General features: G+C 43.2%; 1 protein-coding gene across 8 annotated transcripts in view; it reads right to left on the bottom strand.

Moving 5' to 3' along the window:
* Window positions 1-20,344: 20,344 nt before the first annotated feature.
* Window positions 20,345-25,021, bottom strand: part of KIDINS220 (kinase D interacting substrate 220) — a 115,766-nt gene continuing 111,089 nt past the window's right edge. For 5 of the 8 annotated variants that reach the window (XM_034952570.3, XM_034952572.3, XM_055108284.1 and 2 more), the window contains one exon: window positions 20,345-24,053. The gene's annotated coding sequence lies outside the window, so the exon portion shown is untranslated. Of the gene's footprint in view, window positions 24,122-25,021 lie in introns of all 8 variants that reach the window. The other 3 variants (XM_055108282.2, XM_057301352.2, XM_055108280.1) reach the window with 1 other exon arrangement.

The raw sequence follows: 25,021 nt of genomic DNA, 5'->3' as shown, positions 1-25,021 counted from the left end.
CGCCTAGTGCTTGGTCAATGCGGACAAAAGAAGCCACGTTCTGGAAATGTTGAAGATGCCATGGGCCATTTCCACACGTTTCAGCCTAGGAAGGTGGTCGTCTTTTGGTAACATCTAGATAGAAAAAGCGAGGCACTTGAATCCTAAATCTTATGTTGATACGCAATCCAAAAATAGCATATATTGAAGATTTTTATATACTTCAACATTTTCCGTGGAAGGCCTTTATATTCTTAGTTATAGGCAAGAGCCCAAGATTTCTGAGATTCCACAGCCAAATCATCAGTGAAATAGAAAAAACACTCTTACTGGAAGCCACATGCAAGAGACGGTGACAGTGTCGGGAAGAACGCCATTTCTATTTTTTACATCTCTTTCACTATAGTAAGGGTGTGAATTTTAACTGACATTTTCCAACTAAGTGAAAATCACTGTGGGTTGGGGGAGGTGAATGGAGGCAATTAGATACCAAAAGAAGCTGAAGGCCTCAGTGTTGAAGGAAAATTCCTACTTGATTTCAAATATTTTCCGCCAAGACAGTTTCCTGCCCTATGCTAACCCCACAGAAGCAACGTTAGACACAAAGCTGGTGACAGCGGTGGTAGCGATCGCGGCTGTTGGCATCTTACCCCTTTCTCTGCTGTTCCCTGTGAGGTGCAAGCGAGCGTTTGCAAAACCTGGCGCTCAGTCTCACTGGAAGCAAAAGAAGGGATCCTTTCAGCTCCATTCCGCAATCTATAACCCCCTCTCCTGCCCTAGATGTGCAGCTCTTGAAAATCAAGCTGAGACACATCCAGCGCGGAGCAGAGGTCTTTTTCCATTTCATTTCCTGCCACGAGGGAATCAGTCCGTGGGAGGCATTTGTCTTCCTTCTCCCTACAGTGATCTGTGGCCGTTTATATATCTGTGGCTGCAAAAATATTTCTGGCCCCACATGCTCTTCTAGAACCTTGCCACCACTCCTGCAACAGGAGCGAGGCGTCTCTGTCTTTTGCCCTTGAAGCCGAGCTGGACTTCGTGATTGCCTCCACTAGGATGTGTGAACCCCGAATATTGGAGACGGGTCTCCGTTAATTTAGAAAGTTTATTTTGCCCAGATTGAGGATGTGCACCCATGACACAGCCTCAGGAGGTCCTGATGACATGTGCCCAAGGTCATCAGAGCACGGTTTGGTTTTATACATTTTAGGGAGACGTGAGACATCAACCCACATTCCTAAGAGGAACATTGGTTCGGTCCAGAAAGGCGAGAAAACTCAAAGCAAATGCGGGATGACTCGAAGCGGGGAGGGGGCTTCCAGGTCATAGGTAGATAAGAGACAAATGGTCACATCTTTTGAGTTTCTGATGAGCTTCTCCAAAGGAGGCAGTCAGATATGCATTTATTCCAGTGAGCAGAGGGGTGACTTTAAATAGACAGGGAGGCAGGTTTGCCCTACGCAGTTTCCAGCTTGACTTTTCCCTTTAGCTTAGTGATTCTGAGGCCCCAAGATGTATTTCCCTTTCACAGATGCAACGAAAGGAAGTGACCCTCTGTGCCTTCCAAGACTAGGTCTTAAAAGGTAATATGACCTCTGCCTGGTTCTCTTTCTCTGGATATTCCAAAAATCGTTTATTTGGTATACAGACACCATTTTGTGAGGAAGCCCGGGCTGCAGAAAGAGACCATGAGTAGGGGTTGCCACCAATAGCTGCCATCCCCGCTGACAGCCACCACCACCCATCAGACGCCTGTGTGAGGAAGCCTTTGAGATGTCTCCAGCCCCGGCCACCACCTGACCACACCTGCCTAAAAGACCTGAGCAAGAACACCTGGCTGAGGCCAGTGACCCCAGAAGTGTAGAACTATAAGAAAAAAATACTTATAATAACTGTCTACAATAAAATATGTACTTGTTGTTTTATGCCATTCTATATTTCTTACACAGCAACTGATAACCTGAACATGATCTGAAAAGGTAAAAGATCAAACAGTTTAGAATTATACTCTTCAAACATTTTTGTTTATGTAATCCCCTTATAGGATTTTTAAAAACCGTATATCTGCTCCCACGTTTTTAAGTTTGTTCCCGGACCAAACCGAGGGTCGGGCTGCTAATTCTTGCAGCCCAATAATGAGATGCAGATGAACTGGGAGAGAAGGGAGTTTTAATTTCTGTACCCAGTTACAGGGAGAAGGCCTGGAAATTATCTCCAAGCCAACTCAAAATTACAGAGTTTTCCAGAGCTTATATACCTTCTAAGCTATATGTATACATGGAAGTGTGTATTTATCTAAAGACATGAGTGATTCACTTCTTTTAATCTGTAACTAAGGTTTGAGTCTTTAAGACCTTCCACTGGCGCCTCAGTAAACTTACTTAATCTAAATGGGTCCAGGTGCCGGGATGATTGCCCTTATCTTGTCTCCTGCTAAATTACGGAGGTTTGGGGAGTTTCTTCAGACCCCCAATAAACTTGTTTGTGGAGGCCTGGGGAGTTTTTTCAGACCACCAATAAAACTTGTTTAATCCTGAACGGTTTCTGTTAAGAATTCCCTCATTATTTTGTCATGATTTAAGGCCCAGGAAAGGTCTAGGCAAAACTCTTGGTGGGCTTTTGTTACACTCCAGCCTTTGTATGAGGGCACTGGCTCTCTCAGCTTTTAATGTTTGACTGAACCACTCAGTCGGTGCCGAGACAGTTGTTATGGAGGCCTGCGTTAGTGACACCTGGCCTGCCACAAGTTGTCATCTAAAATTTTTGTTATTTTCAATGTATGCAAAAGAAAATTTTATGCAAAATCATTACGTTAGTGTCTTAAATGCACTAACCATTTAATGTCAGCACCATTTGATAGCTGTGATCGCCCATATTTAAAATACAAGAACCATTTCTTCCTTAAGAGTCAAAAATTTCATACTGTTTTTTAATCTCTGAACTGGTGTTTCTATTCCATCTCCTCCATAGGATTTTATTCTAATGTAATACATGTTTATATTTGAAAATCATTTATTGATTACCCTATCATACTTTTGTGTAAAAAGAATATATATAAATATACAGAAATTATAGATGTTCTTATTTCCACTGATCACAAATTATTCTTCAATGCCTTACAGTTTTTATAAACATTAAGATAATATTTTATAGGCAATAAGTCCATTAATGAGATGAGTAAGACTGTTATTTACTTTTAAGTCTCGCTTATTATTTTAAGTATCCATAGATGAATATTATTTTTCTGTAGAATGAGCCAGAGTTCAACATGAATTTTATCCCTGCTTTTTTTTTTATTTGTATAGATATAAATGTCAAGACAACTTACCCACATAAACAAGGAGACGGAAATGGAGGCAGCTTTGATGGAACGATGTCGCTGGTTCTTCCAACTTCTTCCAAATGAGGTGCTAGAAATCACATGGGGAACCATTAGCATCACCATTTCAATTCTATCCAAAGACAACTCAAGTACACCTGCCTTCAATTTTACTGAGGAGTAAAAGAATTTGAAATTGATGGTTTCAAGTTTCACCCGTGTCCAACCCTTGGAATGCAAGGACTCTTTTGCTTATCTGTGGTGGTGGATACCACGAAAATTATGCACAGACCTTTTTTTTTTCTTCTTAACTCATCAGCTATCGTGAGTGTTCGTGTGTTTCATGTGTGGCCCAAGACAATTCTTCTTTCAGTGTGGCCCAGGGAAGCGAAAGGTTGGACACCCATCCTTTCCCCAGGGCTGAGTCACTCATGTTCTCCACTTCGGGGAATCATCGTAAAAAGGCCTTACCAAGATTTATCAAATGAATATTAATTTTTACCTTTTACTCTCTTATTTAAGGCCCCTGTCTAGCTGCTTATGCTCAGAAAGGATTGAGAAAATGGAAACACGAATCATGCCAATAAGCCTTTTCCCAAAGACTGTTTTTGAAAGAATGCTTTTTAGGCCAGCTGCGTGGCTCACACCGCTAATCCCAGCACTTTGGGAGGCCAGGGCAGGCAGATCACTTGAGGTCAGGAAGGAGTTCCAGACCAGCCTGGCCAACGTGGTGAAACCCCATTGTACTGAAAATACAAAATACAAAAATTGGTCAGGTGTGGTGGCGCTCACCTGTAATCTCAGCTACTCTGGAGACTGTGGCCTGAGAATCACTTGAACCCGGGAGGCGGCGGTTGCAGTGAGCCGAGATCACGTCACTGCACTCCAGCCTGGGTGATAAAGTGAGACCCTGTCTCAAAAAAAAGAAAAAAAAGAAAAAGAAAGAATGCTTTTTGTCTTATGGGCTTGAAATACATTTTGTCAAAACTGGAGCCACAGAAATAGTTTGTATTATTATGCAAAATGTTCCCATAAACACAAATTGGTAGAGTCCTCATTGTCAAATCCACCAAGCCAGACTTACCTTTCGCTATTAAAAAAACTAACTTTATTTTTCCATTCAATATTCAAATAAACAAGTCAGTGATGCGTTCCTGACAGCCCTGCTGCTGTCTAATCCTAATCCCCACGGAACGCCGGGTCAGGAAGGAGCCCAGCGCCCACGGGTGCAGGCAGAGCCAGGGCCCCAGCCTTTCTCACTGGTGCTCTGCTCACGGGGGATTCTTCCTCAAACAATAATTTAGGGAAGGAGGCGGGAAGGGCATCACACAAATACCGTCACCCTTCCTGCTGTCCCTCAGTAGTGTATCTACATTCAGAATGTCCTGACACGGGCTAAAGTAGCCCTTCTCTAACAGAAGCGTGACTGAGGCAGGGAGAGACACAAGTCCTGCAACAGCTTTCGGAGCATCTTGAAAGGAAAGGTATACAAGCCAGCCTTGGAGCCTTGTCTGATGGCCCCGGGGTTTGACCTCAGGTGAACACAGAGAGGGATTTGGGCCTGAGAGGTGAGGGGAGGGCGGGATCCCTGCAACAGGGGTGCTCCCAGGCCAGCCAGCTCCTGGGAGAGAACGAGGAACAGAAGCTTGAAGACGGATCCCTCGAGCCTTCCTGCCTGTGTGCCTCCAGTTTGAAGAGCCTTGCTTCGGAACGAAGGGAGGCTCCACTTGGAGTATTAATTGTTCATCCCAGCATCTGCTGATGGCGGGAAGACACGAGCAGTGTGCTCTCTGCAAACAGCCTAAAAAGTCTTGGGGGGTTTAAGGAGTAACCATAAAGAAACGCAGCTCGGGCAGCTTTAGATGCATATGTCTTCATTTTCATTTTCATTTTTAAACAAAGTCACACATGAGCATAATTTGAAAATCCAAAGACCACTAAAGGCCCAGAATGAAAAGCAGCAGCAGTCTCTGGCCCATCCCTCTGCACCCATCAGTCTCGCTCCCCAAAGGCAACCAACTTCAGAGCTGCGGCCATTCCCCGGATTTCCCTCCGAGCATCTAAATCAATAGTGTCCACTGCTCTTGCTCAGCAGATCGTACTTAGGCGTCCTGCATTTTCCTCCCACCACAGTGAGGTGAGCTTAGCCCTCCCCACCGTCAGACGCATACACATCCCCTCTCTCACCTTCCCAGGGTTGTAATCATAGCCGTTGTCAGACATTAGCATTTATCTCATTAAAACAGATTGAACCAAGGTAGCAAATCAAGTCCATACCTCTTTTCTTCCGTGTACCTTCCATTTTTCTGAAGCTGATTGTCGTATTTTCTCAATTGTCTTTTTTCCTGTAACCTTTAAAAAATATTTACCCCAGTTCTCCAATCCATCACCTGTTTATCAATACATTTCCATGCACGCAAACATACCAGTTTCTTGTTTTTCATAAAGATTTCCATCCTCCTGCTTCAGCCTGGATTCCTGGCTGTTGGTATGGGAAGTCTCTCCTTGCTATAATCTTGATGTGCTTGATTATCTTGTCTTTGGGATCCCATTTCCTGGATAATTTGTCTTCCTCTTTCTTGGTTTACTCTCCAGTTTTGCTACAGTGTACCCTCCAGCAGTTTCCTAGGAAAGGGCCATGTAAAGTAACCTATTAAAGTCATGCACACTTAAAAATGCCATTATTGTACCCTCTCACTTGACTGATACTTTTTCCTGGGTCTGAACCACACTCAATTGTCTCAGAGAACTGAAGTTCACAGTCTTTTAAAATAAACATAAAAATCCACCCTCACAGTCAATTACCTTTATAATTGACAACTTCCATCCATCTTATCTGAGTTCCTTCCCCAGGAAGCCAACTCTCAGGCCTCCCAGATAGTATCAAGGAACTGAAACTCACCAGATCACCACATCCAGACAATGAAAAGCCAGACCCCTCATTCTTTTTCATCTCCTTACCTCTCCCCAATTTCTGTTTAGCTGCCTGTAGTTACATTCTTTCCCCGCTATGTAAGCCCTCAATTTTAGTCAATCAAGGAGATGGATTTGAGAATGAGCTCCCATCTCCTCAGCTGCAGCACCCAGTTAGAGCCTTCTTCCCTGGCAATACTTGTTGTCTCAGTGATTGACTTTCTGTGCTGGGAGCAGCAGGACCCAGACCAAACCCCTGGTGTGTTGTTAACAAGTAGAATATTTTAGGTTGAATGGCACTTTTCCCTCCAAATTTTAAAGGCTTGTTCTAGCATCTTCCAGCCTCCAGTGTTGCTCAGAGAAGACTCTGATGATTCCTTTATTTGTAGGTGAATTATTATTATTATTATTATTGTCATTATTATTATTTTGAGACAGAGTCTTGCTCAGTCTCCCAGGCTGGAGTGCAATGGTGCAATCTTGGCTCGCTGCAACCTCCACCTCCCAGGCTCAAGTGATTCTTTTGCCTCAGCCTCCTGAGTAGCTGGGATTACAGGCGCCTGCCACTGCACCCAACTAATTTTTGTATTTTTTAGTAGAGACGGGGTTTCACCATGTTGGCCAAGCTGGTCTCAAACTCCTGACCTCAGGTGATCCACCTATCTCGGCTTCCCAAAGTGCTGGGATTACGGGCGTGAGCCACCATACCCTGCCCTGTGAATTATTTTTATATGACCCATTTTTTTTTTTCTGGAAGCTTTCAGAATCCTCTCTTTATTCTGGAGATTCTGAAATTTCTTGATCATGTGCATTGGTGTGGCTGTTTTGATTCACTATGTGGGGCATTCAGCAGGCCTTTTCCATATGAAGGCTCACATCCTTCAGTCTGGGGACTTTTCCTGTAATGTTCTGGGATAAATCCTCCTCTCGATTTACTCTTTTCTAGAACTGCAGTTTGTTGGGTGTTGGATCTCCTAGATTGCCTAACTTAAAAAAAAAAAGTTTCCCTCCTATTCTTCTTTTGTGATTGAATTCCACATTCTGGGAGATTTTCTGAACATCATCCTTTACCCTTTCTATTAAATTTAAAATTTTGCCTACCTTATCTGATTTCCAAAATTTATTTTTATTCTCTAATTGTTCCATTTTTACATATAGTATTCTGTTTGGGGGTGTAGCATCTTCTTTTAGCTCCCTGAAAATATTTATTGGATTTTTTTTTTAAAGTTTTCTTCTGCTCTTTGCATTGCCTCTGTTTCCTTCAAATGTCATTTCTTTCTTTATCTTCCCGTTTGTTTGTTTTAGGCATTCCCTTTTATATTAGAAGCTTTCCTAGAATTTTTGATGACCCCCGGATACATTCAATCATGTAGCCAAATCAGCTCCATAGAAAACACAGCAGCTGTGTTGATGAGATGGACTTGTCAGCTGGTGGGCCTCACTGAGGCCTGGGGAGAAATACCCTGAATCCCAGGCCCAGTCTTATTCAGAACTATTCCATTTTCCTTGAGTTGAACCCCCTAGTCTTCTGCCCTAGGGATGAAGGCTGGCTATCAGCTTCCTGAACGCAGGGTAGGGGAGCAGGACTCCCACCTAGTCAGTACTGCAGAATTTTACATAATCCCTTTGTTTTAAAACTCGTGCCTCACCCTCCAGCCACATCACCAAGTCCTCCAGTTCTCCAAAGAATCACCGTCCTCACTCCTCCCTGCAGTGGGGCCAAGGGCATGGCCACCTGCTGTGCAGGCAGGAGCAGGGGCTCTCTCTGGCCAGGTGAAGACTTTGAGTCACCCTACCTTGTCTCATCCCCACTTTCCCCTCTTCCTCAAGGGGACACCCCTGGGCTCCAGGTCCTTTGCAGGCCTTAGAGGCCCTGCACATCAACTGTTCTCTGGAGAACCCTTCTGCAAGCCTCTGGGATGTAGCTGCCTTCTCTGCTGAGACACTAGCCACGCCTCGTCTCCTTCCTAGGCTGCTGAGCCAGTAGTGTTGAACCCTCTCACCTGCCGTCCCCGCCTTTCCTATGCCCTTTGTCCTTGTAGGTTGACACCTGTGTCAGCAGAGAGAGGAAAGAGACGCAGGTGATCATTCTCCCGTCCTTACGTGGCAGACAGGGTTATTTGCGTAGATTGACCGAGATGAGTGTCCTGCACTCTGAAGAACCTCGGTGGCTCCTCCTTCGGAATTGATTTAAGCAGTGGTAGCATAGTGTTTTGAAAACGGTCAATGGTGGGTTGGGTTCATTGGAATTGCCCAAGGTGTTTGGATGAAGGCCTTCATTAAGCAAGGCCCTTGGCGGGACGTTCTGTGGTACCAATCCCGAATGGTGCTCAGGGGAATAGGCTTTGGGGTCGGATCTGTTTGCAGGAGACGCACATTTTCTCTTCTTGGGGTTTGTTTCAAATTTTATATTGAAAGTTCTAATAAATTATGTAACAAAGCAACCGATGTGGTTGGATTTCTAAAGTCACGGGACCACAATCTAGTTTTTGTGTGTAACACCTGCTAACATCTTCATGAGCTAAGTGATAAATCTGCTAATAGATTTTGGCCAGAAATGGTTTCTCAGAAACCCCCCATCCACCAGGCCCCCACCATGGGAGGCCAGCAGCCGGTGGGCCCCATTCAGCTGTGTGTAGTGAAGCATCCTTCACACCCTCCAGGACATGAGCACGTTGGCAGGGATGGACTTTTCCAACTCCTAGGTGGAGCAATACACAGATGTCAGAGGAACAAAGCCATGTGCTCTTTATTTAGGATTTTGACATGTGCAGTTTTGGGGATCTTGGGAATGTTGTAATTTTCCAGGGAAAACTCTGACACTTTGTTTCTAGGTCACAGAGAAAACACCACCTTTCATCGCCAATCGGTTTTCCTCAAACCCAGGCTATTTTTGTCCAGTTTCCTTTGAAAGACCAGAACGAATGCTCGGCCTTATGATTTCTCCACTTGTCACTCAGCTTCATGGTACAGATCTCAGAGAGCTCACCTTGGGTTCAAGCTGTCCTTCAGCACACGCCATGCACTCTCTCAAGTTAACCCTTCCGTCCTTCTCCCAGTACTTAGCAACTGGCTAAATTCACGGATCTTACCTTTTTCAGGGTTCTGTAAGTGACTGACTTCTCACTTGGATTGTCTCTGATATCTTCTAGATCTTGTTTAATTTTAATTTCATGCCACACTCACGTTTGATGTCATTTCATTCCAAAAGTCCCTTTTTTATGTATTTAAATTTTCCCTGAACATTAGACTTCACATAAACTTGATACTAATTTCTTTGCTTCAAGTCACGGTTACTTCCTTTCTGGCCAATGCGTATTAATGCATTCTCCTAAGTTGTAGCCTTCTAGAACAAGACTAGTTTAGACAATGTTGAGATTAATGCTGCTGCATGTTGAAACAAGTTGTGACATGCTGGAGAACACTTTGAGCCTGGATTTTTAAATTTGCAAATTAAAACTGTTGGACTAGACTCCATGCCTCTGAATATTACTAAGCTCAAGGGTTCTTCTGCTTCCGTAAGTTACACAAGAACATTCTTCTTAACATCATTCATTATTCTTCTCAAAAACTTTTGAGATCCAATTATGTTTTGGTCTATTGCAGCTCTTTCAGGAATAAATTCTGTTAACAAGCTCAAGTTTGCCCCTCGGCCCAGCACCTTGATGACAGCAGTGGCTGCGTGAATAAACACTCCCTTGGATTGTGGTAAGTTTTTAAGTCTCAAGTGTTACCCCCGAGACAATTGCCTTTCAGGGGAAGATGCTATGTCCAGAGGCGCAGCATTTCAGCAAGAAAGCAAGCAAGGAGGGGGAGTTCTGGGCACAGGAAGGAGTGAGGACAAACACAATGATAAGGACCGTCTGTTACTTCAGGAAACTGAAGGTCTTCAGAATATTCAGGAAAAACTCGTTAAGTGGACAACTTCAGCTGAGAAATGGAGTTTGTGCGGGAGTAAGCTGGGGTGGGATATCGCAGGGCCTTGGTTGTCCACCTAAGGTCATTAGAATCAGATTCTGCAAGGGACGGGGAGTCACTGAACACCGCTGGGCAGGAGATGGCTGTGACGAAGTCTTTGGCATTTGTGTGGAAACTGGAATGAAGAGGGAGAGGCTGGAGGCAGGTGGTAGTGAGAGCTAACTTCCAGGTGGAGACGCCCTCCAGGGAGGGCTGCTTGGAAGGCTTGGTGACTGCCGGGAGGAGGGAATGGTGGGGAGGGGAAGTGAAGAGCGCTCCATTTCTGAGCCCGAAACGGAGATCATTACGGTGCCAACAACAAGAAGGAAAGCGCAGAGGGGAGAGTTGGTTTGGGGACGATTCTGAGTTCTGTGTTAGACATGCTGCACGGGAGGGGACTGCTGACCTGGGGGCGGAGGAAGAGAAGGTCTGAGAGCTCCGGAACTCCAGGCCCTGCCGAGCACACGGGCCACGACATCCGTGCCTCCGATCGCCTCTGCTTTCTCTGCGCATGGTCCCAAACTGTAAGGTCCCCATTTCAGTCTGTTTCCCAAGCACAGTCTCCTCACCGCCACTCACGGACGTCCCTCACCCTCAGCTCCTGGCACCTTCGTCAAGTTTCATGAGCACCACAGGACTCTAGTTACAGACTTAGCCCAGGGAGGCCCAGAGACGTCACAAATGTGAAAGATTCTTTTCTTTTTGCAATATTCTTTCTGATTATAAAAATACACGTTTCTTTTAAGTAGCTCAAGCCCAGAAATTTATACACAAAAAGTCCAAGACCAAACTCCTGCACATGTAAACACGTAAACACGTGTAATCACGCATCCATACATGTGGAGACATGTGAATACATATCTGTACAAACATAGCAATAAAAATGGAGAATGATCCAAATATCCAATAAAGTAAATAGATAAATTATAAATATTTATACAACAATACTATTCTGCAGTGGAAATTAGTGAATTATAATGCTATACATCAATAGGAATAAACCTCACAAATAGTGTTTAGTGACAGAAATAAGTCAAGGATAAATACTAACAGTATGATATTATTTATATGAGATCAAAACCAGATAAGTTGTTCAAGAGGTGGGGCACGGTGGCTCACGCCTGTAATCTCAGCACTTTGGTACGCAAGGCAGGCGGATCACGAGGTCAGGAGTTCAAGACCAGCCTGACCAACATGGTGAAACCCCGTCTCTACTAAAAATACAAAATTAGCCAGGCATGGTGGTGTGTGCCTGTAATCCCAGCTACTCAGGAGGCTGAGGCAGGAGAATCACTTGAGCCCGGGAGGCGGAGGTTGCAGTGAGCCGAGATGGTACCACTGCACTCCAGCCTGGGCTACAGAGCAAGACTCCATCTCAAAAAAAAAAAAAAAGTTGTTCAAGAACGTACACATAACTGGTGAAATTATAAAGGTAAGTGAGGAAATGGTTGTGATACGGTTTGGCTGTGTCTCCACCCAAATCTCATCTTGAATTGTAGCTCCCTCCCATAATTCCCACGTGTTGTGGGAGGGACCCAGTGGGAAGTCATTGAATCCTAGGGGCAGGTCTTTCCCGTGTTGTTCTTATGATAGAGACTAAGTCTCAGGAGATCTGCGAGTTCCCCTACACACGCTGTCTTGCCTGCCACCATGTAAGACGTAACTTTGCTCCTCATTCACCTTCCACCAAGATTGTGAGACCTCCTCAGCCATATGAAGCTGTGAGTCCTTTATAAATTACCCAGGCTCAGATATGTCTTCATTAGCAGCATGAGAACAGCCTAACACAGATTGTCACAAAGTCAAGGCAGTGGTGCTGTCTTTGGCACTTCCCAAAAAAGCACTTTTTTTTTTTTTGGCGGTGGGGGGGATGGAGTCTTGCTCTGTTGCCAGGCTGGCTGGAGTACAGTGGTGCAATCTCGGCTCGCTGCAACCTCTGCCTCCTGGGCTCAAGTGATTCTCCTTCCTCAGCCTCCTGAGTAGCTGGGACTACAGATGCATGCCGCCATGCCCAGCTAATTTTTGTATTTTTAGTAGAGACAGGGGTTCATCATGTTGGCCAGGCTGGTCTCGAACTCCTGACCCCAGGTGATCCACCCACCTCAGCCTCCCAAAGTGCTGGGATTACAGGCATGAGCCACCGCTCCTGGCCAATAATTTTGGTTTCTTAACCTTGCTCTGGTTACATGGATGCTGGCTTTATTATTGTAACATAATAAGAAAATATAGATTTGGTCCAGCATTTCCAATATGCACACTGTGGGTCATCTTTTGGTCCATATTTCAGCCAATCACCAACCAGACTGTGAGAGGCTTTCCAGCTTGCTTAGCTACAGCATCAAATGCAGAAGCTCTGCCAGCCGGACTCACAACGAACTCGGCCTGCTCCGGCCTTCGGCTCCTCCCAGCATCATCTCACACTCTTGATGTCCATCCACACCCATTTCCCAGGTTTCTTTCTGTATACATGAGAAAACGCAGGCATTCGCTGGGAGTGTGGCACACCTCCTCCTGGCTCCCACTGTGCCTAACCCTTAGGGACCTGCTAGCACCGGGGATCTAGTTCTAGGCCTAGAAGCAAAGGGAGTGGTGGGGGTGGGAATCCAGAAACCTCAGAACCCATTTGGGAAACTTATTTTTAAAGTCCTGTCCTTTAGCCACTCTAAAGTGAAATCTGTATTAGTCAAAGTTCTTCAGAAAAGTCCCAGCGTCTGCAGCCAGCAAGCTGGGCCCCAGGGGAGCTGATGTGGAGTTCCAGCCGGACTCGAAGGCCTGAGAACCAGGACCGTCAGTGGTGTCCCCTCCAGTCTGAAAGCTGGCAGGCTCGAGACCCAAGAAGAGCCAATATTTTAATCCAAGTCCGAAGGCCAGAAAAACCAATGTCCCAGCTCAGCAGGCAGGAAGGAGTTCCCTCTTACTCAGTCTGTATGTTCTAGTCAGGTCTTCCATCGATTGGATGAGGCCCACCCCTGCAAAGGAAGGCAATCCGCTTCACTCGGTCCTCATTCCAATGTTAACTTCATTCAGAAACCCCTCACAGACACACCCAGGATAACGTCTGAATCAATGTCTGGGCACCCCATGGCCCAGTCAAGCTGACGTGTAAAATCAACCACCACACCGAATTCCAGGCCATGCTTTATGTTCATGCTCACTACTGGTAAAGGAGGGGAAGGGGAGTAATGGCAGAAATCATCGAAAAGCTGGCCAGGCCCAGCAGCTCATGCCTATAATCCCAGCATTTTGGGAGGCCGAGGTGGAAGGATTGCTTAAGCCCAGAAGTTTGAGACCAGCCTGAGTAACAAAGTGAGACCTTGGTCTCGACAAAAATGTAAAAATTAGCTGGGTGTAGTGGCATACACCTGTGGTCTCAGCTACTTGGGAGGGGCTGAGGCAGGACCCCAGGAGTACGAGGCTGCAGTGAGCTGTGATTGCACAACCACACTCCAGCCTGGGTGACAGAGCGAGATCCTGCCTAAAAAAAAAAAAAATAAGGAATCTAAAAGTCACTTATAAAAGATGAGACTTTTGATTTTTTAAAAATTTTTGCGATAGTTATGTATGCTCTTCTAGAATTTCACAATACAATCAAGAAAGCCCCAAGGTAAGATGACACTATGAAGACGTCTCTGGAGGAGCTGTAAGGTGATCCTTGTTTTTCTAACCAACCAACTTTCTACTCTCTCCTTGCTATGATCTCCTCTCCTCTTGGTTCAGACTTATGTGAATTTTCTCCCTACCTCAAACCTATTAATTGAGTTATTTTGTATTTCTGGAACATAATAGGGGTTATAAAATAATTTAAAGGAAAAAATACTAAGTACTTCTTTCCACCTGTGCTTTAAACTTGACCCCTGGCTACAGAGAAGAACTTAAATAACTTGCCTTTGTTAAAATTATTTTTATTTAAAGAATGTATTTTAAAAAGCTAGATGTCTTCTTATGACTATCTCTCCTGCTTTCTAAAAGGAATCCATTTAGAAATTAACAAATAGGTCATGCAGTACTGGTGCTTCGTCTCACAAAAGGCAGCTCTGCAGATTGGAAGCCTGTGGCCTCATGGAGGGGCCTCTCCAATGGCATGAGAGCCCAAAAATCTTTTCCTTCCTTCCCATCTCCTATTCTAGATTCCTTTCTATTCAGTTTTCTTTCTTCCTGATATGGTTTGGCTGTGTTCCCACGCAAATCTCATCTTGAATTGTAGTTCCCATAATCCCCACATGTTGTGGGAGGGACCCAGTGGGAAACAATTGAATCATGGAAGTGGTTCCCCTATGCTGTTCTCATGATAGTGAGTTCTCACGGGATCTGATAGTTTTATAAGGGGCTTTCCCCTTCACTGGGCACTCATTCTTCTCTTTCCTGCCGCCTTGTGAAGAAGGCCATGTTTGCTTCCCCTTCTGTCATGATCATAAGTTTCCTGAGGCCTCCCTAGCCCTGCAGAACTGTGAGTCAATTAAACCTGTTTCCTTTATAAATTACCCAGTCTCTGCTATGTCCTTACAGCAGAGTGAGAATAGACTGATACACTTCCATTTTTAAAGTGTGTGTATTTTCCTTTCAGGTGCCTGAGTACTGAGCTTTGCACTTTGGGGGATTAAAAACAATGGAAACATAAATCCTAAATGAAAGAATTTCAAAATTTCTGGCAAACAACACTTATGTAAAATTAGAAGCTAATACAAGAGGGCAGAGTATAATCAAGTGTGTGATTATGTGTTAGTGACTTTAATTGCAGCAGAATTTTTTTAAATAAGCAGGAAAATAGGATCAAAGTAGCCTGAAAAGGTCTCATGAGGCTGGGCTTGCAGGAAGCCAAGGATTTGGCTTGCTTGGGTGGAAGTCATTCTCGATTTGATGGGAAAGGGGGCTTGTAGAGGCTGCTCCCCTTCTCATTTGATGACATCAACTTTCTTCATCCTCTTTTCCTTTTTATCTCCATTCATCTTTGTGCTTCTCTCTCGGGCTTGCTGGGTATCTCGAGATTTATAGCACTGAGATGTTTGCCCATGACCGTGTTTTATGGGTTACGCTTTAGGTATAGCACGTAAAACTCCCCATGAAACCCAAGGTCATGTAGATTTTTTCTGATGTTTTCTTCTAGGTGTTTTACAGTTTTGCATTTTACATGTAGATCTATGATTCCTTGAGTTAATTTTTGTGTAAGGTTTAAGATCTGTAGGATCTCTTGGGGATGGGGGAGAACATATAGACCTCCAATTGTTCTAGCGCCATTTATCCATATAAAGGATAGCTGAAAATACTATCCTTTATCCATCCATTTAATTGCTTTGTGCCTTTGTCAAAATGTATTTGGGGGTTGACATTTTGGGTCTTTGTTCTGTTCTATTGATCTGCGTGTCTACTTTTAAGGCAGTCCCACACCGTCCGGGTTACTGTCATTTTATGTTCAGTTGAGCTCAGATAGGATGACGGCCTTCTCACCCCGGCCACTCTCCTCTATTTGCCTATCTCCCTGTTTATGGGTTTATGAGGAAAATTTTTCTTCTTCTCCTTCATGTAAAATAAAGTTCATAAAATTTTCAATAATACTAAATAAAATAATATTTTAAATATTTTTAAACAGTTGTGTTGAGGTATGACGTACATGCCCCAAAACTGACTTGTTTTAATTGTATTACACTTAAAGTAGTTTTGGGTGTGGAAAGTGTTGCTTTCCTCTGACATCTATGCCCATGTATTCTGCCTCCCTCCCATTGCGATGGATTCCATTGTCTGTGTTCCTGGGCGATGCCAGCCCTCCACTTGGTCTTTTTGTTTAGTTGAATTATGCCTGCCTTTGTTTCAGAAAACACTAGCACACTTTCCTCATCTGTGAATGGATATTGTGAGGGTTAATTTTATGTGTCAACTTGACTGGGCAAGGTATGCCCAGACAGTTGGTAAAACAGCATTTCTGGGTGTGTCTGTGGGAGTGTTTCCAGAAGAGGTCAGAGTTTTCATGAGCAGACTGAGTGAGGAAGATGCACGTTTGCCAGCGTGGGTGGGTATCACCTGATCTGCCGAGGCCCAAATAGGACAAAAAGGTGGAGGAAGGGTGAATTCTCTCCCTTCTTGAGCTGGGACTGTCATCATCTGCTGCCCTTCGACCTCAGAACTCCTGGTTCTCAAGGCTTCAGACTCCAGGACTCACACACCAGCTTCCCCCTCACCGCCGCATTTCCCTCACCCTCTGTTTCTCAGGGCTTCAGACTTGGGCTGAGTGACATCACCAGCTTTCCTGGCTCTCCAGCTTGCAGACAGTAGATTGTGGGATCTCTCAGCTTCCATAATTACATAAGCCAATTCTCATAATAAATCTCCTCTTAGGTATCTATCTGTCTGTCTGTCTATCTATCTACATTTTATTGTTTCTCTGTCACTGGAGAACCTCAATACAGCTACTAACAAGGTAGATTTTATGTAAAAAATATAAAGCAGAACAGCTAAAATAGAATAAATCTTAATCTAACAATGTTTTCAATTATAGAAAATATTAAATTAATTATGATATTTAGAACAGTTTTTGGTTTTGTTTGGGACAGAGTCTTACTCTGTCACACAGGCTGGAGTGCAGTGATGTGATCACAGCTCACTGCAACTTCAAACTCCTGGTCTCAAGTGATCCTCCCGCCTCAGCCTCCCAAGTAGCTGGGACTTCAGCTGTGTGACACCATGTCCAGCTAATTTTATTTTTACTTTTTTGTAGAGGTAGGGTCTCACTATGTTGCCCAGGCTGGTCCCAAACTCCTGTGCTCAAGCCATACTCCCACCTTGACCTCCCAAAGTTCTGGAGTTACAGGCCTGAGCCACCCTCCCAACCTAGAGCAGTGTTTTTAATGACCAACTCCAAGGCTGAAAAAGAGTTGCCTTTCGCATATAATTTCTGGAATCATAATATTCTAATGCAGTTTGTAACTAAATTTATACTATTCAAAAAATCTAAACAAAACAGAACGGATGGGTTTGAATTATATTTGAAATATCAAGAACTTTGTAACTTCCAATCGATAAAATCTTTAAAAGAAAATTCATCTTCTAAAAAAAAGAGGTTAAAAATAAACTAATTGGAAAATGTTACAGAAGTACTTCCATAAACATGGGATACAAATTTCTGACATGCTATTTGTGATCATGTTAATTTGCTAACCCTAGGAACTGCTTATTAATGGAAATATTTTTGCTGAGACATCTGCAATGCAGCTTTGATGTCTTGTTATACTATCAAAAATACAAGATGCAAATGCTGTATTCCCAAAGCAACTTAAAACTCTTCACAATACACACCCATGGCATTTTAAATATTTTGTGATAAGAATGAATTACCTGTGCTCGCAATTCAAAAATGTGTACTTTGAAATAACTTTAAGAGATCATCAATTCTTTTTTAATCATAGAATCGTTTCCCTATGAGAAATGCAAACTTTTTTTGGAAAATAGGTCAAGACACTGAGCATTTTCGACATCCTGGGACTCTTTAGAGAAAAGGATATTTTCTGAAAAATGGGTATAGTGCCATTCCAGATATGCAGTTAAACTGGATAACTCACATCTAATTTCATAAGAAATGAGGGCCGGGTGTGGTGGCTCACACCTGTAATCCCAGCTACTTGGGAGGCTGAGGCAAGATAATCATTTGAACCCAGGAGATGGAGGTTGCAGTGAGCCGAGATGGCGCCACTGCACTCCAGCCTGGGCAACAGGGTGAACTTGTCTTAAAAAAAAAAAGAAAAAAAAGAAATGAGTTTAAGTGTCTAAAAAACAAGGAATATTAGCACCCAGGAAGCCTAATGACAAGAAGCTGTATTCTGCTAGCCAGAAGATGACCCAGAGGAAGAGATCAAATGCAGCCAAAAGTGGGATGAATGCAACCCTCCTGTGTATCATTTGTAATGATAGAAGCACTTCATGATTTCCTCATCGGCAAGCATGAGGGAGCTGGATGAAATGACTGCAGCATTTTCTTCTTACTCTACATGCCTGTGACTGTCTCTTTAACACCCCCTGGAGCCTGGAAACTGAGTTCATCTACATTGCTGAGAGGCAGAAGGCACAGCAGGAGATATATTAATTGGCTTTGGCATCTGGTGTGAGTTCAAATCCCTGTTCTAACATGTACCAGCTGCGAGGCATTGGGGAAGGTTTTGAAGCCTTATCTCCCTACAGATTCGGGAGCTGATATTTGCGAAGTGACTAACACGCAATAAGCACAGGGGAGATAGAACAAGTTTTCAAAGGGATAATTCTTGTTCCTTCATCATTTGTAGTTTTAAAAGATAAACTGAGACTGAAAAGTCAATGGCCATTTCATAAATAGCAGAGTCAGGCCCATAACGCAAGCCTTGTGACTCAGCTGTTCTTTCAACTTACAATTTATTAACCAAAGAACTCACCAATTCAGAGATGGGTTTGATCAAATCAGCTACCTGACAATGGGAAATTTAAACACACACACACACACACACACACACACACACACACACACACACACACAGCACCAGTTTAAATCTATTTCAAATTAGTTATGCTTACACCAAAAGGCAGAGTTCAGTTTGCGAGACCCCATCAGTGAGGATGGTGTAGCTGGACAGGAATTTTGAAAGAGACAAGGGCTCAAAGATCCAATGAGTTCCTGGACCGGGATCACCTGCAGATCTGGACTCCGTTCCTGTCTACCAGTGAGGCTGCTGTGACTGGAAGGAAGAGCCAAGAGGAAGGAGCCGGGGAAAGCTGGGGCTGCCTTGGCTGAGCACGTGTTTTATGCTCTCCGCCAACCTTGTCTACGAGGGAAGATGGAGACAAATGCTGCCCAGGCCTGCGCAGCCAAGAGTGGTGGACACTGGGGGAAGCCGGTACCGCGGTGTGCGTGGAAAATGCATCAGATCTGGACTTAGACAACTGGAGTTGGTGTTTTTGTTCTGTCACTAGCTGGGTGGCTTTGGGGGAGAGAGAGGTCTCCAACTCTTGAATCTTCAGTTTTCTCAAAAATAGATAAAAATAATGTCAATGTTTTAGAGGACAGTTATAAAAATCAAATATGCTATTGTGTAAAAGTTATACATTTTCTGCATCTTAGCCTCCTTATTTGTAAACTAGGGAAAGTAACAGTATTCACTGTGTAGGGTTATTAGGATTTAATGAGTTAATCCATGTGAAATGCTGATAGCAGTGCCTGGCTTGCAGCGAGCACTCCAATCGGCAGACAGCTGGTTACATAACACAGAAATGTCACCAGCCATTTCAACCCACTGTCCACTGTTACTGATGCATTTATTGGCTTTTGGCTTTGGTGACTGACTTGTCGTTATGAAAGGGAAAAGGGCTCCTGTTTTGCCTATTTTCTTTTTTCCTTATGAGACCACAATCATTTAAAAAAAAAAACTCTACAGCAGTAATAATTTTTAAAATGTATATATTACTTATATATTAACATTAAGCATTAATACTGTTCAATAATAGAATATGAAGAAAAATACATATAGTGGTATTTGGGATTATAATCTTACACAGAATAGTGACAAGAGACATATGAAAGGGCAAGTGTATCAAAGCTAGATGACAATAAGACTGCAAATAAGGTGAATTTATTCAACACTATGTACAAAGTTTAAGGCCGTGGTCTAATCCATGCATCATAATTGGATGAGTGATATCCATCGATCATTAGCCCGATGCTGAACATTACTCCAAAATAATTAGTAGGAACAAAGATGTCTGATGTTAATAAAACAAGACTCTTTTTCTCCATAAGTATAATTCACATGGCTATAGATTTTTAAGTTTTACTTTTCCAAAACAGAAAGACTTGAAGAGACTCCAAACCCTATTTTAAAACAAGAAAACTGATGATGATGATGATGATGATACTGATGATGATGATACAGCAAATAAAGCTAAAATCAAAATGTATCTTGGAAAAATATGAGAATCAGCTCATCCCTAACTGGTAAGGAGCATTGACGGTAAGTATCACGTCAAGAGTGGGCGGCACCTGGAGCCACACTGCCTGGGCCCGGACCCTGGCTCTGCCACTCAGTAGCTGTGTGACTTTGGGCAATTCCTTAGCATCTCTGTGTCTCACTTTCTCATTTGCGAATTGAGGATAATAGTAACTATTTTATGAAGTTGTCATGAAGATCAAATGAGGTCTTAGAACATTGTCAGATACACAGTGTGTTCAAACACGGTAAGCCATTTTATTATAACAAATACATACAATACTTTAGTAAGTATCCAAAATGAGTACAGGATAAAGAATAACTGATAAAATAAATATTCAACACAAAATGTTGAATTTGGGGGTTCAGTTGAATATAAATCATCCCCAGCCCATTAATACTGATAGAGATACAACTCCACATAACCATGCCATATATTAAAATATCTTTCGTTAAACCTAAGCAAGACACCATCAACTACAGGAGTTTTAGGAACCATTAAGAAAAAAAAAATGTTGTCATAGATTTTATTGACTGCAAGACATATTCTAATTTCTAACAAGTCAGAATACAAAAAGAAAATATGCATCTTAGAACCAAAGAAATTCTGATATGAGCAAACTGGAAAGTGGTCAGCAGAGTTAGACTGCAGAAGAGTGTGTTTAAGAACAAATATGCAGACACAAAGTCTAGTTTTCCCACTGGCTGCTGAGGTGGAAGATGTGTTTCTGGGACATGAGCGCTCACTTCTGGAGGGTTTAGCATCTCATTAATTACCAATCCCTGCTTACACCACAGAGGGTGTGGACTGGCATGGGAGCCCCCCAGAAACACATCCTGCCACATCTGCAAGAACAGGGAGAAGCCCCCAAGAGTTCCTGTTACCACTGTTCTGGGAGAGAGAGGAGAACCTAAAAAACAGATAGCAATTGAGTGTTTATATTATAAATATTTATAAGCAAATCTTGAAAATTGAGCAGATTCTGGGTGGGTTTGATGATCTGAGAGTCCCTTGAACAAAAAGAATTCTAGAAAAGCTGTGAAACTTCACCTTTCCCCTATTCTTAACCTTACTTGCCTTTGGGAGGCTGAGGCAGGAGGATGACTTAAGGCCAGGAGTTTGAGAATGTAGTGAGCTATGACCACACCGGTTACACTCAAGCCTGGGCGAGACCACAACAAAAAACCTTACCTGCAAACTGCTCCACGCTGGAAATTTATTTCGTTTCTTGGATTGTGGAAAGAACTGGCTTACTGAAAACCACCCTTCTCTAAAACCCTTCTTCCAGTTAGGTGTTAAGATTTTAACAGCCTTTCCTATCTGAATAAAAACTGCACACAAAATAAACTTAAGAGATGTCAACAACTCATCTGTTTGTTACAAGATGAGTCTCCATGCTTCATCGCCTGTGGGGAATCCTCATCAGCGTCTAGTGGCAAAGACTCCTGTGTGCTCACCGAAACGCTCCCCTTCCTCCAGGGCACACAGTCACATGGATTTCCCACGCACCCTGGCAGCTCAGCAGGAGTCCATGACTTAAGAAGGCCAATGGACTGTGGGTGAAGTCTGTGGACGGGGAAGCCACATGCGTCGCTTCCAGGCCTGGGCGTGTGCATCCTCCACTCTCTTCCCCTGTGGGTGCAGAAGGCGGGGCAGAGGGCCCTGAAACCTTGGAGGTCGGTGGAGCCCAAAATGAAGGAGCATGGGCCTCTGGGTCTTCATGTAAATTTAGGTAACACTGAACTGTCAGGTGAACAAGAAATAAACGTCAAATGTATTCAGTCGATTAGATTTGGTGATGGTTGTTACAGCGGTTACCCTCCCTCAACATAATAAATTTTCAAACAACTCATAATGGCTCACTCATGTATAAAATATTCCATATGGAATCCCAGGATAACATGCTTATTCTAGCTCAAGCTTAATCAGAGTAGTCCATCTGAGGGAGGAGATAGTAGAGGGCAGCAAGGGGTTGTCACTGAAGATAACTAGCCTTGCTAAAAGAATGGTTGAAGAACTGAGCTACAGATAGGGTAAATCCACATCTCAGACATTCTGTGATGGTCCTGATATTATCCTAAAGTAAAATGTAGAGTTGAACCATTTTAATTAGATTCTAGAATTCTATTAATTTATAAGATGGGCATTTCCACAAAGGACTAAACAAAGTACAAGAGGATTAAATAATCATCCACATGGGAGGCACCGCCTTGCACTTTAAAATGATGGAGCTTATCAAGACTGGCTGTGGATATCTGTCCCTGGGAGGGTTTTTTCCCCCATTTTTTTCCTTTTTATTTTTGAGACATGTTCTCGCTATGTTGCCCAGGCTGGTCTTGAACTCCTGGGCTCAAGTGATCCTCCCGCCTCAGCCTCCCCAAGTAGCTGGGATTACAAGTGCATGCCACCATGCCTGGCTTAGGTCCCTAAGAGCTTGCAACAAAGCATGCTATTGTGGTTGAAAGATTTCCAAAAGCACAGCAGAAAAGCTTACAGGGGCCAGGCAGGTAACAGGGTGGGCAGAAAGTGAGAGGGAAGGTGGGACCTGTAAGGAGCTGTGGCACAACAGCACAATGTTAAGGGATTTACATTCAGTATTTTGTTTTATTTTTTGAGACGGAGTCTCACTCTGTCGCCCAGGTTGGAGTGCAGCGGTGCGATCTCGGCTCACTGCAACCTCCGTCTCCCACGTTCAAGTGCTTCTCTTGCCTCAGCCTCCTGAGTAGCTGGGGCCATAGACACCTGCCACCACGCCCGCCTAATTTTTGTATTTTAGTAGAGACGGGGTTTCACCATGTTGGCTAGGTTGGTCTTGAACTCCTGACCTCAGATGATCTGCCCATCTCAGACTCCCAAAGTGCTGGGATTACAGGTGTGAGCCACTGCACCCAGTAATTTGAAGGCACTGTGTAGGATTTGTGGGCAGGCACTCTCAGAGTTGCCCCCCTAGTTTATTCATTCACTTAACAAGTTTTAATTATTTATTTATTTGAGACAGGGCCTCACCCTGTAACCCAGGCTGGAGTGCAGTGGTGTGATCACCACTCACTGCATCCTCAACCTCTCAGGCTCAGGGAATCCTCCTACCTCAGCCTCCCAAATAGCTGGGACTACAGGTGCACACCACCATTCCTGGCTAATTTTTTTATTTTTATTTTTGTAGAGATGGAATCCCATTATGTTACCCAGGCTGGTCTTGAACTTCTGGGCTCAAGCCATCCTCCCACCTTGGCCTCCTGAAGTGCTGGGATTATAGGCGTGAGCCACGGCACCTGGCCAACAAGCATTTACCGAATGTCCACTGGCTTTCTGAGATCTAGGATTTGGTCTAAAAGATATCTCGAGGCTCTTTCCCAATCTATTGCTCTAAGAAATGTTTTACAGTAAACTAGGATGGTAACCTAAAAAAGAAAAATATATGACAACCTAAAAAAAACTTAACAACACAAAATGACTGAAAAGAACTCAGGTAAAAGGAGAAAAACATAAAGAACTTAAAATATAAATTAACTTCTTTCAAAATAAAAATAGTTTAATTTCCATCAAGTATAGCAATATGCAGTCTATAAATTCTCACAAACACAGCTTTAAAAAGTGCAAGTTGCAGGAACTATGATAAATTTGAAAATAACAATCTTTTTATTAGACATCTGACCAAGAGGATGCTGTAAGATGCGCAATGTCAGGTTATATGGAGCTTATTCACATGCTTCTTGCTATACTAAATATACACTAAATGGCTTTTATTTAAAATTTCATAAAAGGAACATTTCATTAAAACCAATTTAAATTCTACAACTACTAAGAACAAATAAAACTAGTAGAGGTGAACAAATCTCTCTTCTCCAGTCGACTGGACAGCAGGATTACTGAGTAGTAGGTAGGCCGAGTCTTCTTCACCCCCTTATTATTTGGTGAGGAAGTCAACTGTGAGAAGTGACTCGAACTGTCAGAAGAAATGAGAAAAGTGCTTGGGTCTATGGGCAGGGTACTAAGATCTACAGCGCCTGTTGCCTTGAAAGAAAACGAGGTAAATATGTACAAAATGTTAAAATTAGAAAATGATCATGGATAATCAAGGTGGTCTTATTATTTCAAAAGCTTCTTAATTTGAATAATATGGAGCATGTAATTCTACATTGCTTCTAAAAGGAAAGTTTCATTTACTCACGTTCTAAGAATTCAGTTTGATATGTTATTCCATGTTCTGTCAAATCTCAGAAAAACGAAGAAAGGGTTCCTAGCACATACCACTAGTGTAAATAACACTACAAAAAGCATTTAACCTAAGAAAATGGACTTACGTGCAATCTTGGTAAAAAGATGACTGCAGCTGAAGCTCCGCAGGCAGACTCAGAATATTTCGTGTGCTTTGAAGCAGGAACGCTTGTCTTTATATTACGTAATTCATGCTATTGCTCATTTAAGTTGGTCTTTCACTCCAGATAGGTTTTTATTGATTTTTAAAGGGTCATCCTTCGAATAGTTTGGTAATAATTGCTCCTACTTCTTGACTGACCCTTTTATTCTTATACATTCTTTCTTTTCCAAATGCCACACTGTACTGGGAATTCAGATCTGCCCATCCTACAGCTATCCGGGCCCCACTCAAAAAGGGCTTCTGAGTTCCAGAAAGTCCTCGTCATGAAACATTCCACCCACAGCACGTGTGTGCGACACACACCAGACTCTGATGCCAGTGTAAGCCAAGGCTGTGATTGGCTAATCATTTTACTTAAAAGGTTTTGACCAGGTCGGTGACAATATTTAATTTCTAGCAACCATTTTAGAGGTTTCTTACTTAACTCCGTTTGTTAAAGTGGTGAGAATATAAATTCTCTAATTGGTGAGAACTTTTTTGAACAGCTGGCTTAAAATTACAGCCATGCATCAGTTGACGACAGGGGTACATTC

The sequence above is a fragment of the Pan paniscus genome, chromosome 12 (assembly GCF_029289425.2).
Source record: "Pan paniscus chromosome 12, NHGRI_mPanPan1-v2.0_pri, whole genome shotgun sequence".
NCBI classification, from domain to species: Eukaryota; Metazoa; Chordata; class Mammalia; order Primates; family Hominidae; genus Pan; species Pan paniscus.
The sequence above is the reverse complement of the archived record's forward strand: the minus strand, read 5'-3'. Positions and strand labels throughout refer to the sequence as shown.